This window comes from Dermochelys coriacea, chromosome 10 (genome assembly GCF_009764565.3).
Source record: "Dermochelys coriacea isolate rDerCor1 chromosome 10, rDerCor1.pri.v4, whole genome shotgun sequence".
Lineage (NCBI taxonomy): Eukaryota > Metazoa > Chordata > Testudines > Dermochelyidae > Dermochelys > Dermochelys coriacea.
This window is the reverse complement of record NC_050077.1, coordinates 33203948-33223782: the sequence shown is the minus strand read 5'-3', so window position 1 is coordinate 33223782 and position 19835 is coordinate 33203948. Positions and strand designations below refer to the sequence as shown.

The window sequence follows — 19835 nt, the reverse complement described above, 5'->3', positions numbered from 1 at the left end:
AGAATTACAGTATATACAAACTCATCACCCTAGGAAGTACAGAGAGGCACACACACACAGTACAGCTCAATGCAGGCATACAGGGAGAGCTTTAGGGTTACCAGCAGGAACCAGATTTTTCCACAAGTGTCATTTTTGTGGGATCCTAACCCAGCTCATCGACGGACACTCGCCCCAACCCTAACACCCTGGGCTGTGATCTTGTCCTCATATCTCCCAAGCTAAGCAGCTCAAGCTGGGGTCAGAACTCACGGGAAACCCATGGTGCTGCAGGCCATGGGTCCTTGCAGCCAGTGCTAAAATAAACCCAGCTTAGTGTTCAAGGTGCTATGCTGGAGGAGCTGAGCTTGCAGAGGGGATGCATAATAGTAGACCTAACCACTGCGGCATTTTTCATGAAAGGGAAAATATTAACCCAAGTGTCTAAATTTGATTTTAAGTAACTACATTCCACCTCCCTATATTCTCCTGCTGTTTCAATTGGATACATTATCCTTCTTCCCGTCGTACTTAAAAAGGCTGTAGAGAGTTAAACAACAGCTGTAGGTCACTGATGCAATTCCTGCATATATTTCCTAAATGCTTTGGGATTATTCAGGATGGAAGCTGCTCTACAAAAAAAGATCAGCATCATCATTGTGGGATCAGAGGTAGAGGACGCACATCTGAAAAACACAGGCCCTGAACTCTGGATCCACAATTCATTAAGGTTAGAATCAAAGCTTTGTCTTGTGTTAAAAAAGCAACACCTAGGGTGCAAGAACAGGAAGAAAAAACACAAAGCATTGAAGGAAATTAAATATTAGTTCCTAGAAGTGCCTAGTCAGCTTCTAAGAGAGGCTTAGGAAAAGGATCATCTTTAGTTTCCAAATAGTTTTGCCTTTCTTCTGCCTAGAGCTGGTCAAATCAGATGCCCTGATTGAGTCAAGAAAATGACAAAATTCTTGTCTAAATTATGCAGGTTGAAAGTCATGTTAATCAGATGAAGTTGTGCACAGGGAAACACACACACACACACTTTATCAAATGAGCAAAATGATTCCCCCACACCCCTTTCTGGGTGTGTCTATGTATATATGCAAAAGAACTTTGTATCTGCACAAATCTCCATTCAGGCCAGCGGTTGCCCCCACCCTGTGTGAATCAATAGAGAAGAAGCCTAGGTGGAAGATCAGGATCCAGAAAGTCCTGGGTGCTTTATTTTGTACTTACTGGGAATGGCTTCTTTTCTGGATCTTTTCATGACTAAGAAAGCCCCCAGCAATGGAACATGCTATCTAGAGCAACACTCCTCACAGAGACCGTGCATGTGCCAGTGGGGAACCAGAGCTCTCAGGGTCAAGACATTCCTCAGCAGATTATAAACTCATCACAATTGGAGCCTACACTTTGTCTTTTCACTAGGAAGTTCAGTTCAGATCATGCAGTGCCAGCTTTTCAGCGGGAGAGCAACGGACAAGAAGCCATGTCGGGTATCCATCCCTAAAGGATAAGTTTACACCACACTCCCATTTGGAGCCTGCTGCTGGGACGCAACTGTCCACAGCTCATCCATGCTTCTAGCACAGTGTTTTATTTCAGAAATATAAAACATTTCCCCTTACACAGCACACACTGAGTATGGCTCTGAAAAGGTCCCAGGCTGGTGTCAAGCACACTGGCAGCACTAATCACCACTGGGTAGCCACGTAGATTATAGATAGCACTTCGTTGGAGGGCAAGAGCTGGGACTTGCCCTGGGGCTAGACTGAGGCTGTGTGATAACAAGAGTATTAATCATGGCGACCAAGCACTACCATATAGCCTTGTGTAGATCAGACACATTCCTACCAGTATTTCAAGACAGCTTTTCTACGTGGGTGAGGGATGCACTTGATAAGGGAATCCATTTGGAAACTTCTCCCACACCAGGATCTTTCCCTTGCTGCAGTCCAGACTACAGGGTCACTGGGAATGATCTGCTGAGCACCTCATGCTGGGGTAGGGCTCCTTAGTGGGAAGGGACAGGGAGAGGGAAAGGGGATGGGTATCAGTATACCTATAGGGCACTCATTTAGCAAAGCTTTAGATAAAGAGATTAAGAGGGTGGTTTATACACAAGTTTATATAGTATTTCTTGCCCCTTGAGCAGTATTTCACAGTGATTGGCAAGGGGTAAGAAACACTATTTCCCCTCCAAATAGAAGCACATAGCTATTTTGAAAAACAAGCTGCAGCATGCGTAAGAGCTATCTATTCCCTGGTACTCCAGCCGCCAGGAACAGAGTATTTTTTAGGGTCACTGTTAACCAGGGTTACTGGCTATTGGGGCAAACAGCACTGAAATGCAGCAGTAATAAAACAGCTCAGACTCTGCCAGCGCAGAATTCATGGCATCACATCCAGTTCTAGGGGAATTTCATCCCCTTAGCTGAGTCCAGCACTAAGGACTGGGATTCCAGACTCCTATTGCAGGAGAGAAGGGGAAGAGTGACTTGGAGATGCCCAGAACTGGGATGTAATTTTTGCCTGCTCTTATAATCGCCTATCTCTGAACCATGCGTCTTCCATGCAGCTGCTAAGCAAGGCGCAGACAAGGCCTTGACATGAAAAATTAAACAAGGCAAGTACCTAAGTAAGGACAAATCTATACAACACACACTCGCCTTTCTCAAGAAACTTCAAACATGCAGCAAGTCTCCTCTGAAGCATTATACCCATTTCACAGAAAGCTACATTGAAGGAGGGAGAGTAACTTCCATCTGTTACGACTTATAGCTCCTTTTGTTTAGTTTATTCTGCTCATATTTTTTCAGTGACCTTCCCTGTTTCTTTTATAATAGATCACTCAAAGCGTAACCCAGTCAAGGAGAATTTTGTCGGAAACTGCAGAAAAATCTTACCACATCATCACAATTCAATCATACATCACCCTCTTCTCTTACAAACTTTTAATCATCCAGGAACCTTCTGATATCTCTAGGGGAGCAAGCGAATACATCAAGGCCCGGGGTTCTCAAACTGGAGGTTGGGACCCCTCAGGGGGTCGTGAGGTTATCACACGGGGGGTCGTGAGCTCTCAGCCTCCACCCCAAACCCCGCTTTGTCTCCAGCATTTATAATGTTGTTAAATATACAAAAAAGTGTTTTTTAATTTATAAGAGGGGTCGCAATCAGAGGCTTGCTCTGTAAAAGGGGTCACCAGTCAAAAGTTTGAGATCCACTGATCAAGGCCCATATGTCTTCAGATGTCTCTATTTCTTTACTTAAGCCAGATCTACACTACAGACCTATATCAGAATAGCTACATCACTCAGCAGTGTGAAAAATCCATACCCTTAAGTAACAGTTATACTGACCTAACCCACGTGTAGACAGCGCTACAGCGGCTCTCTCATCAGCACAATAGCGTCTTCACTAAAGCGCTACAGTGGCACAGCTGTAGCAGTACATGAAGACAAGCCCTTAGATTTATGCTCTAGGGCACCCTTGACGTAATACCAAAATGCATCGTAAGTGCAGCACTTGGAGAAAATCCACCACAAATCCCCCTCGAACAAGTACAGTCTTCGCCAATCTCCATTTTCAAATGCCTGGGGAAAAGCAGTACTTATTTCAGAGTAGCTTAATCAATTTGCAGCATCTCTCTAGATCATCATTCTATCTGTGTGACCCAGAAAGACAGAAATTGGGTTTATGCCCGTTTTAGCTTCATTGAAATAACAGGAATGTCAGGTCTGCTCTTCCCCATTTGTAATTGGGGTCTCCACGAGTGACTCACATACGGATTGAAAGCTCGCTCAGCACTGAACTGAAGAGGTATTAAATCCTTTAAGAGAGCTGTTCTTCCCCCCACATAGTGTTTGAGTTAAATAAGTGATAAACAAAACCATTACATTTTAAACCCTAATCTTTTCACTAAAAAGTCACTCCCCCCTCTCATTTGCTCAGGTATCACTTACTTGGTACTTGTAATCTCAATTATCCTAATAGTTCACGACTCATCCAGATATTCTTCCAGGGTAGACAAGACTTAAATGTCTTATGTGAAAACCCGGGGGGGGGAGGGAGGGAGGAAAAACAAAAACAAAAACAGGAAGCCTTTTTTATAAATCATAAAGCAGAGAGAGAGAGCACAAACCCACATTGTGTGTTTGCCAGTCACCTTAAAGCCTCTACAGATTTTGGCAAGGTGGGGCAAGAGTTAAATACAGTAGATCTCTTAAATCCTAACTCTCAGTCCAGAAATTACCCTGGCCTCAAACCTCTTCTGTTTCTAGGGCTAATACACTTTTTTGCAGTGTGAGAGACAAATTTCTGCTCACAGGAAATAGGAAATAGGGACCCTTAAGGAATAACCCATCTTTTAAATACTCAGAGGGACTGACCCTTCAAGCAACCATTAAAACACCAACTGCTTACCCCTCTCTGCCTAATTGCCATTTCCTCCAAATTGCAACAAGTCAGGATGCTGCACTACAACATGTAAGTCACTTTCATTCAGGACGTTAAGAGGGGAAGAGAATGGGATCTCTCAGATGTGGCCCAGTGAAGAGCAGTGCTGACTGACGCATTCCCAAAGGAATGCATCCAGTCCCCCTGGGCTGGGCAGGCAGTGGCTGTACCAATCAGTTGAAGGGTTCATCAAAGTTTCACTGGCTTAACTCAAGATGCTATTTTAAACTGATGCAGTTAAAGGGCTGCAAAAGGTATGTGGACACTATCAGTTTAAACTAGGCTTATTTCTGTTTAGCTTAAGTCTATTCTTAACTGATGGAAGCTAAACTGAAATAAGCCCCGTTTTAAGCCAAAATAAGAGTGTCAATAAATTAGAGCAAGTGTGTGTAGAGAAAGCCTAAGGTGCTATACGATCGAGGCAGTGAGGTAGGACAGAGAGAAGACCTTCAGAGAACAGAGAAAAGGGATATACTATAGTATTGTATAGTCCCACTGAATACCTGCTCCAGCCCAACATAGGCAGGATCTGCCCATTCTAATAGACCAGGGGTGGTCAAACTAGCTCACGAGCCACACGTGGCTCTTACCATTAGGGTTCAGCTCGAAGTCCCCCATGGACCCCATTCTTCACCTACCAGATTGGGGGGGGGGAGGGGAGCTCAAGACCTCTGCCTTGCAGCAGGATGGTGCTGTAGGGGCTTCTGCCCAGCGAGGGGGAGGGGGTCGTCTCAGGGCTTCGGCCCTACAGGACGCACATGCCAGGGCTCAGGGCTTCAACAGGAGTGGGGCTGAAGCTCCAACCCCCAGCTCTCGGCAGATTTGTCCCAGTTCTCAAACTTCTGAAGATTGCCGTATGTGGCTTGGAGGGCCAGTAAGTTTGGCCACCCCTGTAATAGACAATGCGATTAAAACGTTAGTTTCAAAGATTACGATGGCCCCAAGGAAGTGCTATGGTTGTGTGTGTGCACGCGCTTTTTTTTTTTTTTTTTAAAAAAAACAAAAAACACTTCATTTGAAAAGTTTTGTCCACATAGCTCCCTTTCAACAACGGAACCCCACTAATGGGCACACCAGTGTGTCATGGAAAATAACCCCCTCCAAGGATCGGTTTGGGAAAAACATGGTGGGCAGCAAGATAGCTCGGCTAAAATAACCAGAAGTGAAACAGATAATAAGGCTGGCAATTAAAATGTCATCATTAGGCTTCTGAATCAACATGCTCTTAAGAGGAACGGAGGCAGTTCACACCTTGCCAAGCTATTGTTTCAGATTGTGATTTTGCAGACTTAGCAAGACAGCTGCACAACAGGTCAGGGCCAGAATGTTTTCTTTGCTACAAAGAAAAAAAAGGGCTAAGAACTGAATTAGTTTGTAAATGAAAGTTTAAATTCTGTATAAACAAATGAGGCCATCGGAAGTACTTGCCGAGCACACCAAGTCCCTTTTCCCATTGTAAGAATGTGCCCATAGAGAGAGACATGTAAAGGGTAAGAAACATCTGTGCACTCCTTGTTGTTCCTCTAAGGTGTATGCAGAAAGCTGCTACCCCCTAAAAAGAAGCAGCCGTTTTTCCTGCTTGTTTTTAAAACTAGAAACATAAGGCCTGTTCTACCCTGTTTCTGCTGGAGGATTCTACGGCTGTCTGGAGAGCTAGTGGCAGGTGACATCACAAGATGCTGAAATCGAAGCTATAGGGGGAGGAAGGTATTTTTGTCAGATCATTTAAAGCTCTATTTTTCCATTTGCTTTTTACTACAGCGAATGCAAAACACTGGCCAATCTGTTGGGAGCTGAATCTTTAACAGTATTTTCCCTCCACCTTCACAGGAGGGCTGAAGGCCCTCTTGGAGGACTCGAGAAGAAAAACAGGGAAGGCAAAACTTAACATGCCTGACATTGCTAAGATTAAAAAATAATCATAATAATCTGTCAGGTTTCATTTATACATCATGAAGCAGCAAAAAAGCCACGAAACAATTTCCACACTCTTTGGAAAGTCACTTTTAAGTAGCACCAGACTGTTCAGTATGCCAGCCTTCAAGACAGATCAGGAGCTAAACTCCCTTCTGAGGATCATTCAGCTGGAAGGCTGAAGTGGACCTGCAAAGGAAACAAAATATGGGTTTGTGCCCTTATCAGGGTTCCTTCCCACCCTGAACTCTAGGGTACAGATGTGGGGACCCGCATGAAAGACCCCCTAAGCTTATTCTTACCAGCTTAGGTTAAAAACTTCCCCAAGGTACAAACGTTGCTTTGTCCTTGAACAATATGCTGCCACCACCACCAACCGTTTTAAACAAAGAACAGGGAAAAGAGATCACTTGGAGACATCTTTCCCCAAAATATCCCCCCAAGCCCTACACACCCCTTTTCCTGGGGAGGCTTGAGAATAATATCCTAACCAATTTGTTACAAAATCATCAAAGACCCAAACCCCTGGATCTTGGAACAAAGGAAAAAAAAAAAATCAGTCAAGTTCCTAAAAGGAGGATTTTATTTAAAAAAAAAAAAAAAAAAAAAAAAATGTAAAAATCATCTCTGTAAAATCAGGATGGAAAATACTTTTCAGGGTATTCAGATTCAAAACACAGAGGATCCCCCTCTGGGCAAAACCTTAAAGTTACAGAAAACAGGAGTAAACCTACCTCTTAACAAAGGGAAAATTCACATAAAACAAAAGAAACTAATCCGCCTTGCCTGGCTTACCTATACTGGTCACAATATTGGAGACTTGGATTAGGAGTTGGAGAAGATGGATTTCTGTCTGGCCTCTCTCAGTCCCAAGAGAGAACAATCACGTAAACAAAGAGCACAAACAAAAGCCTCCTCTCCTCTCCTCTCCCCCCCCCACCCCAAGACTTGAAAGTATCTTGTCCCCTTATTGGTCCTTTGGGTCATAGAATCATAGAATCATAGAATATCCGGGTTGGAAGGGACCCCAGAAGGTCATCTAGTCCAACCCCCTGCTCAAAGCAGGACCAAGTCCCAGTTAAATCATCCCAGCCAGGGCTTTGTCAAGCCTGACCTTAAAAACCTCTAAGGAAGGAGATTCTACCACCTCCCTAGGTAACGCATTCCAGTGTTTCACCACCCTCTTAGTGAAAAAGTTTTTCCTAATATCCAATCTAAACCTCCCCCATTGCAACTTGAGGTTAGCTGAGCTTCTTAACCCTTTACAGGTAACAGGATGTTGCCTCTGGCCAGGAGGAATTTTATAGCACTGTATACAGAAAGGTGGTTACCCTTCCCTTTATATTTATGACAGCCCATTTTTGCTCCTGATGTATTTGAGAAATAAAACTCAGGCCCTTTATGTTTGTTTTTGTTTGTTAAGCAGGGAGCATTCCACTTGATTTTTCATTAGAAATTCAGGTCTTGGCTAATGTGGCAAAACTAGGATTACAAGTCAGCATCATAAGCACCAAAGAAACAAAATATAAGCCATTGAGATAGAGAATCTGAATAAAAATCACTTCCTAAATCTTGTTTGGTTTAAAATTCATGTAATTCAATATCTGACAAACCCACAGAATTAAAACTCTGTTACAGATTTAGCATCCCAGGCCTTTCAATTAAGGACTGAGAATGCTTCCAGTGTACATCTCTGGGCCCTACAAGATCTCCAGCACAGCAGAGAGCAAAAGGCTCAAGATTCCTGATACTGCTAAACAAGCAGAATCCTCCCACACTTCCCCCAACAAAAAAACAGGGCACAGACCCAATTTTGAGTTTCTTTTACAGGTCTCTTTTCAGGAATGTGCAGATTGTAAAGCTCTTTGGAACCCTGGAAGATCAAAGGCACTAAAGACATTAAATATATTTTACCAAGTATAAAACTAAAGCATGTATTGCAGTCTGGGGAGTATGCTGGGAAGCGAGGAAAAGAATAAATAACTGACAACTGAACCGGACACCACACCTGGCTATGTCGCACTCTCTCTTTATCTCACCCATTGAGAATACCTACTCACAAATGAACACTTGTTACCACCAGATACTGGGCAAAACAGCAAAAGGGTGTGATTACAGTTTGCACGTGCAGTGGAAATGGTTAGAAATCCAGTTAGATCTAATGAAAGGTCAGTTATATTTCTGAGCTACTCTATTGTATTTTCCTGGGCACAGGCTGTGTGTATTTAGCATTATCCTCCAGTAGCAGACCCACACCATGCTGAAAGAGCCAAATCTACACTGGCACCCTCTTCCCAAAAAGAATTTGCCACTCACACTTTGCTGCCAGCTTCCAGCTGTAGAAATATTGCTGCTTCCAAGGTGGCAAGCTTCTTTGGTGCAGGGCTGGAGAGATCCGCTGGCAGAGCAGGACAAAAGCAGTACTTACAAACAAAAACAAAAAAAAAAGGGCTGCCTGCATAGAAAAATAACGACATTCACCTTGGCAAATCCATCTGAGTCAGACAGATGATGCTTCCCATCCCTGATCTACAGCCTGCATTTCTCTGCAGGAAGATCTTGGGTTCCAGTCACCGCTGAGCCACTATTTCTATCAAGTGACCTTGGGCAAGTCACTTGACCTTCCATGTGCCTCAGTTAACGCAGCTGGACAACTGAATAAGCAGTAGAAACCTCACTGAAAACCAGATGCTGTATCCAAGGCAAGTTTCCCAGGGAAATAAATTACAAGCACAATGAAACAAACAGCATGCTGCTGTTAGAGTTCACCTGCTCCTCAGCTAGAAAATCAGATTAGTTTTTCCCACCCCGCTCCACAACAAGAGAGATCAGGAAAAACTGCAAATAAATTCCCAACTAAAACAAAGGCTGATTCTCCCCCAGCATCCCTCAAAGGGTTACACCGTGGGAGAAGCACTCAGAAGGACTTTGTGCCTCCAGGTGGGCTGCTTTGATCATGCACTGTTTGTCTTCAGCATTGGCAATGCCAGAGCAGCGTTAGCAGGAGATGGTTAACTTGAACATTTAAAACAAACCTGCTTAACAAAAAAAAAAAAAACCCAGCAAATTAGGCTGCAGCTCTTTGCTCTACACTTAAAACTAAAACTTTAAACAGAAACTAAACCCCAGCCTTGATACTGCTAAACGAGAGCACACAAGGAAAGCTCAGACACGCGTTATACTTTGCGCCATCAAAGCAGTTGTATTTGTTTCTTCAGACATTTTTCTAAGAACAACATGGAGACCCAGAGCACAACGCACACTAGGCTGTAGCATTAATCATTGAGAAATTAATATCCCCACAATTACTTGCTGTCCTGCCCTGTGAGATGGCAATAAAATGTAACCTATTAAACTACACATTCCAGCAGAAGAAAATAGGAGAAGTACTTTGTATATGCAGTGATGAATTTTCTAATTCTTTGCAGAATTGCTGCATTTGGAGTTTATCTAAAATAGGAACATTTATCTTATTTCAGTCAATAATATGTTAAACCACAAAACAATGTAACAAGCCCATCATAGATTACTGCCGGACAGACTATTAGACTACATTGGTTATAGTGCTATGGACAAGATTATGTGATTTGGGGTTTATGAAAATTTAGACTAGAGATTAGATCCAGGTATTGGGCCATATCCAATTGCCACTGAAATCAAGGAGAGACTTTCCACTGAATTTATGGAGCATTTGATTGGGCCTACAGTGAGACGTGCAAACTTTTCCGCCACCATGTCTCAGTTCTGGCCTGCAGCACCCCTGCCATTCTAGCTTTGGAGCTGTTCTAGAGCAGAGACTTCTAAGGGATAGAAGAATTAAGATTTGGGTTCTGCTGTTCATTTTAAGTGAGTTAATTATATCCACTATAACACCCAGAATACTGAAGCCTGCCCTTTGTGTTCTGAATCCACCTCACTGATCTAATCTCTAGTCTAAATTTTCATAAACCCCATATCACATAATCTTGTCCATAGCACTATAACCAATGTAGTCTAATAGTCTGTCCGGCAGTAATCTATGATGGGCTTGTTACATTGTTTTGTGGTTTAACATATTATTGACTGAAATAAGATAAATGTTCCTATTTTAGATAAACTCCAAATGCAGCAATTCTGCAAAGAATTAGAAAATTCATCACTGCATATACAAAGTACTTCTCCTATTTTCTTCTGCTGGAATGTGTAGTTTAATAGGTTACATTTTATTGCAATAAACAGTATCCCATGAAACAAGCAGGAAGGACAAGGCTGAGTTCATGCTGCAGTTGGCTTGTTTACACTTGAAATGCTGCAGCCACATCACTGTCGTGCTTCCGTGTAAAGTGTAGACACTATCTACGCTGACAGGAGAGGTCTCCCATTTGCACAGGAATTCTTCCATCTACCTAGCACTGTCTACACTGGGGATTAGATTGGCTTAACTACATCGCTCAGGGGTGTGGATTTTTCATTTTCTCTCTCTGCAGATATTCTTATCTTAGCACTTGGGAAGTTGTGCTTGCTTGCTATAAATGTCACATGGCTGTTGTTACTGAAGACTTGTGAGAAATATCCTCTAAGTCAGATGTTTGATTTTCAGATTCCATGGTCATTTCTAGCAAGGATACATGGTCTTGCAGTTAAAACAGAAGATTGGGAGTCAGAAAACATGGGTTCTTTTCCCAACTCTGCCACAGACTGAGACACCTTGGGCAAGTCACTTACTTGATCTTTACCTCAATTTCCCCATCTGCAAAATGACAACACTAACTCAGTGATGGTGTGAGGTTTAGTTAATATTTGAAAAGGGCCTGGAGATACTCAACCAAGACTTATGAAAGATAAAACTTTCATCTAGAAGGTGGACTCCTGGCAGTGGAAGACCTTAGATTTTGGATAGCATGCTAAGCTGGGCACGGCTTCAGGCCACCTTCCTTGGGCTAACAGAGATGCAGATGGGGCATAATCACTGAGGCAATGTTCCAGAGAAAGACAATATATAAACACTTGCTAAGAATGGTTCAATGATGAGGGCACCAGCCTAGGACTTGGGAAACCAGGGTTCAGTTCCCTGCTCCACTTCTTTTGTGACCTTGGGCCTCTCTGTGGCTCAGTCTTCCATCTGTAAAATGGGATAACAGCCCTGCCCTACTTCACAGGGGTGTTGCAAGCAAGCATTAAAGATTGTGAGGTGCTCAGATACAATGGTAAGTACCTAAGGGCTTGGTTACACTTGTGAGTTACAGTGCAATAAAGGAGCCCCGGACGCACTAGCTCACTACCCGTCCACACTGGCAAGGCATGGAGAGCGCTGACACCTTGGTGAATGGAATAACGTTTGCTGTGCCCCTGCTGGAGCGCCGAGGCACCAGTGTGAACAAGGTGTTGCTTTACTGTGCTCTGATCAGCCTCCAGAAACATCCCGTAATCCCCTTAAGTCAAGTGGCCACTCTTATCATTGTTTGGAATCGGCTGTAGGAATGCGGAAATGCCCTTTGAAAGCTCCGTTTCTGACAGCCAGCTACTTATCTGCTCCGAGACAAAGCAACCATTAGTGTGGAATGCTGTGGCGGGGGGGTAGGGGGGACAAGGGGAGTCTGCTGCTGTCTTAACTTACAAGACAGCAGGCTGACATGCTCTCAGCCCCCCAAAAACCCCCTCTCTCCCCCAACATACACACAACACACTCCCTGTCATATTCCACCCCACCCCCATTTGAAAAGCACGTTGCAGCCACTTGCATGCTGGGATAGCTGCCCATAATGCACCGCTCCCAATGCTGCTGCAAGTGCCGGAAGTGTGGCCACGCCAGTGCACTTGAAGCGGTCAGTGTAGACAGACTGCAGCACTTTCCCTACTGCACTCTACCAAGGCTGGTTTAACTCAAAGCGCTCTACATCTACAAGTGTAGCCATGCCCTAAGGTAGAGAAACTGAATCCCAATTAAGCAGACCCTGCAGCCTGGGAGGAGGTTGCTTGCTTCTCACCAGATGCTGCATTGTTTTTGTGGAGTTGTCTACCAGGAGGATAAAGATGGGGGGAAAGGGTGAACCAGAAGCTGAAAGTCACGTGGCACCCTCTCAGGGAGATCAACTTAATGGAGTTGTGAGCCATGAGTTGGTGCTAGGTGAAAAGGTGACACAGACCCTGCTAAAGATATCTCCATTGAAGGGAGCTTATAGAATCATAGAAATATAGGGCTGGAAGGGACCTCGAGAGTCATCTAGTCCAGTCCCCTGCGTTGAGGCAGGACCAAGTAATCTAGACCATCCTTGACAGGTTTGTCCAACCTGTTCTTAGAAACCTTCAGTAATGGAGATTCCACAACCTCCTTTGGAAGCTTATTCCAGAGCTCAACTATCCTTATAGCTAGAAAGTTTCCCCTCATATTTAACCTAGACCTCCCCTGCTGCATATTAAGCCCTTTATTTCTTGTTTTATCTTCAGTGGACATGGAAAATAATTGAACACTGTCCTCTTTAAAACAGACTTTAACATGTTACGCTGTCTGTAGTGGCTCACGACCATGAGTGCCTACCTCAGGGCATCCGATGAAGTGCATCCGATGAAGTGAGCTGTAGCTCACGAAAGCTTATGCTCTAATGAATTTGTTAGTCTCTAAGGTGCCACAAGTACTGCTTTTCTTTTTACCTCAGGGCAGACTGTTAGTAACAGGGCAGACTCCCCAAGCTGGTGGTATGTTCTATAATTAGATTTCACCAAGCCAACAACAAATGTGAACTCCTGGATCACTATAGCAGTCTTACCATGGAGTCACAGACGGTATCCTGAGACTCTCCAGTTTATCCTGCCACCCAGACAAACTGGACTTAGTGATAAATGGTCACTTGCACCAAAAAATACCAAAACAAAACAAAAAACAAAAAACCACCACACACTCAGGTGGCTTCCAGTCACTTACCCCCCAGATCAGTTGGTACCCTAGATCTTATGCCAAAGACAATGTTTGTAACCAATCCTGTAATAAACTATCCGTAGGTTTATTCACTAGGAAAAAGAAATAAAACAGTTATTTACCTATTAAAGCAAGCAAACATATACACACAAATAAGTTATCATCTAAATCCTAAGAGCGACAGAGTTGTAGTGATCTGTCAGTTCAAAGTGTCTCTCAGGGCACCCGCAGGAGGCAGCCCCTGAGGATCTCTGGTTTCAGTTTAGTGTCTTTGATCAAACATCCAAAAAGATGAGGTTTCTTGTCATGGATTTTTATTCCTTTCCCCCCAGAATTCAAGATGATGGACAAGTTCACGTGCACATCTCCTCTTCATGCGGGTATGGGGAGAAGCAATCAACAAGTTCTTTTGTCCTCTGATGTTCCACAATGGTTTGTTTGGTGTCTATGGGCCTTCTTTTGCTGGGCAGGAGGTAACACCTCCCGTGTTTCACACTGAGTAATGTTTCTCTCTTGAATGTGGGGGTTGATAGTTAAGTGTTTGCTCTGTAACTATTACCTTATAACAGGGGATGTAGCTATTATAAGTGAGATTAATGCACACAGCAACATACAAGCATTTCATAGACTCTAAATACATTCTTATAAGTCTATATCTATTTTGAGCAAAATGAACACACAGGTAATCTGGCCTGGTCTCCAAATATGACACCATCAGCTCTTAGCTAATACCCAAAGGGATTAGGCAAGAGCTGGCGTCTGGTCTGCCAGCGTTGTAACATATTTGAAGACTGACTGCTATGGGGTCCCCCTTCAGTCTTCTTTTCCTCAAGGCTAATCATCTCCAAATTTTTTAACCTTCCCTCATAGGTCAGGTTTTCTAAACCTTATATCCTTTTAGTTGCTCTCTTCTGGACTCTCTCCAATTTATCCACATCTTTCCTGAAGTGTGGCACATAGAACTGGACACACTACTCCAGCTGAGGCCTCACCAGTGCCAAGTAGAGCAGTACAATTGCCTCTCGTGTCTTTCATTCAGCCAGCATAGTATTACCTTTTTTCACAACTGCCTCATATTGTTGACTCGTATTCAATTTGTGAAAAGAAAAGGAGTACTTGTGGCACCTTAGAGACTAACAAATTTATTTGAGCATAAGCTTTCGTGAGCTACAGCTCACTTCATGGGATGCATTTGGTGGAAAATACAGAGGGGAGATTAATATACACACACAGAGAACATGAAACAATGGGTTTTATCATACACACTGTAAGGAGAGTGATCACTTAAGTGAGCCATCACCAGCAGCAGGGGGGGGAGGGAGGAAAACCTATCATGGTGACAAGCAAGGTAGGCTATTTCCAGCAGTTAACAAGAATATCTGAGGAACAGTGGAGCGTGGGGTGGGGGGGAGAAATACCATGGGGAAATAGGCTTGAATAGAGACTGGGAATGGATGAGTCATTACACAAAGTAAAACTAAGTTAATTGTATACAGTTTGCAAATTAATTCCAATTCAGTAGTCTCTCGTTGGAGTCTGTTTTTGACATTTTTTTGTTGAAGAATAGCCACCCTCAGGTCTGTAATCGAATGACCGGAGAGACTGAAGTGTTCTCCAATTGGTTTTTGAATGTTATAATTCTTGACGTCTGATTTGTGTCCATTCATTCTTTTACGTAGAGACTGTCCAGTTTGACCAATGTACATGGCAGAGGGGCATTGCTGGCACATGATGGCATATATCACATTTGTAGATACGCAGGTGAACGAGCCTCTGATAGTGTGGCTGATGTGATTAGGCCCTATGATGGTGTCCCCTGAATAGATATGTGGGCAGAGTTGGCAACGGGCTTTGTTGCAAGGATAGGTTCCTGGGTTGGTGGTTCTGTTGTGTGGTGTGTGGTTGCTGGTGAGTATTTGCTTCAGATTGGGGGGGCTGTCTGTAAGCAAGGACTGGCCTGTCTCCCAAGATCTGTGAGAGTGATGGGTCGTCCTTCAGGATGGGTTGTAGATCCTTGATGATGCGTTGGAGAGGTTTTAGTTGGAGGCTGAAGGTGATGGCTAGTGGCGTTCTGTTGTTTTCTTTGTTGGGCCTGTCCTGTAGTAGGTGACTTCTGGGTACTCTTCTGGCTCTGTCAATCTGTTTCTTCACTTCAGCAAGTGGGTATTGTAGTTGTAGGAATGCATGATAGAGATCTTGTAGGTGTTTGTCTCTGTCTGAGGGGTTGGAGCAAATGCGGTTATATCGTAGAGCTTGGCTGTAGACAATGGATCGTGTGGTATGATCTGAATGAAAGCTAGAAGCATGTAGGTAGGAATAGTGGTCAGTAGGTTTCCGATATAGGGTGGTGTTTATGTGACCATCGCTTATTAGCACCATAGTGTCCAGGAAGTGGATCTCTTGTGTGGACTGGTGTAGGCTGAGGTTGATGGTGGGATGGAAATTGTTGAAATCATGGTGGAATTCCTCAAGGGCTTCTTTTCCATGGGTCCAGATGATGAAGATGTCATCAGTGTAGCGCAAGTAGAGTAGGGGCATTAGGGGACGAGAGCTGAGGAAGCGTTGTTCTAAGTCAGCTATAAAAATGTTGGCATACTGTGGGGCCATGCGGGTACCCATCACAGTGCCGCTGATTTGAAGGTATACATTGTCCCCGAATGTGAAATAGTTATGGGTGAGGACCAAGTCACAAAGTTCAGCCACCAGGTTAGCCATGACATTATTGGGGATACTGTTCCTGACGGCTTGTAGTCCATCTTTGTGTGGAATGTTGGTGTAGAGAGCTTCTACATCCATAGCGGCTAGGATGGTGTTTTTAGGAAGATCACCAATGGATTGTAGTTTCCTCAGGAAGTCAGTGGTATCTCGAAGATAGCTGGGAGTGCTGGTAACATAGGGCCTGAGGAGGGAGTCTACACAGCCAGACAATCCTGCTGTCAGGGTGCCAATGCCTGAGGTGATGGGGCGTCCAGGATTTCCAGGTTTACGGATCTTGGGTAGCAGATAGAATACCCCAGGTCGGGGTTCTAGGAGTGTGTCTGTGCGGATTTGTTCTTGTGCTTTTTCAGGGAGTTTCTTGAGCAAATGCTGTAGTTTCTTTTGGTAACTCTCAGTGGGATCAGAGGGTAATGGCTTGTAGAAAATGGTGTTGGAGAGCTGCCTAGTAGCCTCTTGTTCATACTCCGACCTATTCATGATGATGACAGCACCTCCTTTGTCAGCCTTTTTGATTATGATGTCAGAGTTGTTTCTGAGGCTGTGGATGGCATTGTGTTCTGCACGGCTGAGGTTATGGGGCAAGTGATGCTGCTTTTCCACAATTTCAGCTCGTGCACGTCAGCGGAAACACTCTATGTAGAAGTCCAGTCTGTTGTTTCGACCTTCAGGAGGAGTCCACCCAGAATCCTTCTTTTTGTAGTGTTGGTAGGAAGGTGTCTGTGGGTTAATATGTTGGTCAGAGGTGTGTTGGAAATATTCCTTGAGTCTGAGACGTCGAAAATAGGATTCTAGGTCACCACAGAACTGTATCATGTTCGTGGGGGTGAAGGGGCAAAAAGGGAAGCCCCGAGATTCTTCCGCTGGGTTAAGAGTATAGTTTGTCAATTTGTGAACCACTATAACCCCCAGATCCTTTTCAGCAATACCACCACCTAGACAGTTATTCCCCATTTTGTAGCCGTGCATTTGATTTTTTCCTTCCTAAGTGAAGTACTTTGCACTTGCTGTACTGCTGGCTTGTGTGCTGCATCAAACACTACTTACTGCTCACAGGATGTAATTAGATCTTCCTGCATTCATGAAGTATGGAACACAACAGATGGTGCAGGCTTATTCTTGAATGCAGAGGCACTGGAATGACCCATACTTCTAGCAGCTCCTTGCCAGAACAGGGATTTAGTTCCTTTTAACAGTTTGGTGCTAGCAGTCACATTGTATTTTGCTTCTCACTAAGTCCCCTCAAAATTTATCTCAGGATTAACATAGGGACACACTCGGAAGATCCCAGATCACACATGGGATAACGCATTCTGATACCCTGAAAAATGTTAGGGGTGCCCATCGCTAAGTCTACTCTGCCAGCCTGTGGGGTGCCTTACCCCGGCACATTTCTGGGTACTACAGACATATCACTACACGTGTTCGTACACACCAGGAGCACACATAGGCACTGTTGCATAACACAGAAGCTAACAGAACTCCCCAGCTAAGCTGATATATGTTTGGGGAGATGGCTCTAAGAGGGGCAGTAGCGAGAGCACCAAACTTTCACCTCTGGAAGCCGGAAGCCAGTTTCGCTAACAAGTGCTTGGGAAGTGCTCAGTGTAGCCACTAGGGAAAGTTCAGTTACATCACAAAACAAGGCTCTAGTTCCATTCTGGAGGAGACACTTTCTTGTTCACATGTTAAAATTTCACATGTATGTATATGGGAAGTACTAGGCCCTTTGCCTTCCCCTCATGCCCCTCTTCTCTGCCAGTTCACCATCCCCAACTCAGCCTTCTTCTCATCCCCACCAATTCACTACTCATCCCTCCATGGTTAGGAAGAAAAGAGGTTATGACGTTCCCCTCTGGTGTTATCTGGACCGGTGATCTGCTAGGTCACTCCAATCCTTGACTCTGGGAGCCAGCCTTACCCTGCTCTGCTGTGAGAACCCCCAATCCTGGGCTGTTCACGCACAGCCTCTGGCATGTCAGCTGCTCCCAGCTACTTGCAAGCGAATGATACTAGCCAATATCTCATGTCATTTCTTCTCTTTTGGCTTTGCTCTTCAGAGTCAGGTGAGCATTACCTCATCACAGTTCCAAACTGACCAAAGGAAGGGGGTCGAGAGTCTAACAGACTCTTCTGTTGCTGCCAAGGCCAGCGTCTATTGTTCCTGTGAGGCTGGGCTTGGTTTGTCCCATCCATGCCCTGTTGAGGTGTGAACTGCCCCTCTGCTTCTGGAGAGTTTTTGTCTGGGCTTGCTTTAAGCCACGAGGTTACATTTTTCAGCCTCATAAAGGTTATAATTTCATGTATATAGTTAACATTACTATAACAACAATGCTCAGTACATCATGAGCCTTCCAAAGACCTCCGATGGGACAAACTTTGCATTGGATACCACACAATCATTTTACAAGGATGAACATGGAGGTGCTGGGTGCTCCCCCAAGGTACAGAGTGTCACAGAGGGCTCTTGGCCTTTGCATGAATTAGTCTTTCAGGGAGAGGACAACTTATCTGTTAGGCCACTTCCTTCTCCCTGCTCCTAACTGTGCTGTCTCCCTTATCAGGCAGGGCTAGAGCAGCAGGTCACCTCTACAGGTGAGACAAAAGCCACTGAGGCCTCAAGACCCTACCCAGACCTCCAGGCAGCCACTTGGCAGATGCCAAGAAGGGACACAACCTGGACATGGTTGGCCTGGTTCTGTAGAGTGATACATCAAACAGGATCAAAGAAAGTGCAGGATGAGCTGAAAAATGTGTGATCTCCACAACCACATACTTAACAAAGCCACGCCTTCATTTGACATAATTGGAGCTCAATAAGCAGGCCACTGAAGAGATGCAAGTCAGGACTTCAAGGTTCACTGACAGATCTGGGATAGGGAGCTCATACAGCACTTACCTGCACTAGGCTAAGCCAAGTCTGCTACAGCAACAAATAATGTTCACCCAAAGATCTCAAAGTATCTTACAAGGGAAGGCAAGTATTATTCCCATTTTACTGTGGGAAAACAGAGGAGGGATGGATGCATCAATTGATGATTATCTATTCTGTTCATTCCCTCTGAAGCACCTGGGACTGGCCACTGTCAGAAGACAATATACTGGGCTAGACAGACCTTTGGTTTAACCCAGTATGGCTGTTTTATGTTCTTAAAGAAAGGCTAAGTGACTTACCTAAGATCATACAATGAGCAGGTGGGAGAGTCAGGACTAAACTCAGCTCTCCTGACCTCCAGTCCCATGCCTGTACCACTAGACCATGTTACTTCCCCTTTATCTGTGTGACACTTCCACAGACACCAAAATTCACAAGAAAATATTTTCTGATTGCAAAAGGATGCAGACTTTTGATTATAACCTCTTTTGAATCCCATCCAAGTCAGGGATATCCTACAGCAAGCCCTACAAGATGTTAGACTAACATCACCTTCCAGCCGCAGTATTTCAAAGACCCCAGCAGGTAATCTGGAGTGACTGAATCACAGAGAGACACAGCTTTGCCTCTGTCCCTGTCCACTTCTCTCCTCCAAAACGACACTGATCAAAATTATTACATAGGTCCACCAGTGCACATTTTTCTAGTGTAGACAGGCCTATTGTGAAGGCAAATCTGTGAAAATGTTCCCTAGTGCTGTTTGAAATAGTAGTACATTAAAGTGCACTAGGGAACATTACAAAGAAATTACACATGACAGCATATACTGTACAAAAAGAAAGCCCACCCAAAAACCCTGATTTTGGACATCTACATAAAACTCAAAAATTGCTAAAAATAAACGCTGAAAAATTAAATTAAAAAACCCTGAAAAACAGAAGCCCTACTTATGAGGGATGCTTTATAGGAAGCTAGGAGCACTTGAGACAGATCCTTGGGAAT

General features: G+C 44.2%; 1 protein-coding gene and 1 long non-coding RNA gene across 8 annotated transcripts in view; both read right to left on the bottom strand.

Annotated features, from left to right (window-relative positions):
* The window catches only part of LOC122455965, a 29105-nt gene extending 19722 nt beyond the window's left edge, over positions 1–9383 (bottom strand). Inside the window, exons 1-2 of the long non-coding RNA XR_006274511.1 lie at positions 9371–9383; positions 4953–4963 (exon numbers count right to left, since the gene is read on the bottom strand). This is a non-coding gene — a long non-coding RNA (uncharacterized LOC122455965). The remainder of the gene's footprint in view (positions 1–4952; positions 4964–9370) is intronic.
* CDIP1 (cell death inducing p53 target 1) overlaps positions 1–19835 on the bottom strand; it is a 37454-nt gene that overhangs the window by 7685 nt on the left and 9934 nt on the right. Inside the window, exons 2-3 of one of the 7 annotated variants that reach the window (XM_043493194.1) lie at positions 13250–13335; positions 8830–9002 (exon numbers count right to left, since the gene is read on the bottom strand). The exons of 4 other annotated variants lie outside the window; for them this stretch is intronic. The gene's annotated coding sequence lies outside the window, so the exon portion shown is untranslated. Of the gene's footprint in view, positions 1–8664; positions 9003–13249; positions 13336–19835 lie in introns of those variants that run through there. 2 more of the 7 variants (XR_006274510.1, XM_043493192.1) reach the window with 2 other exon arrangements.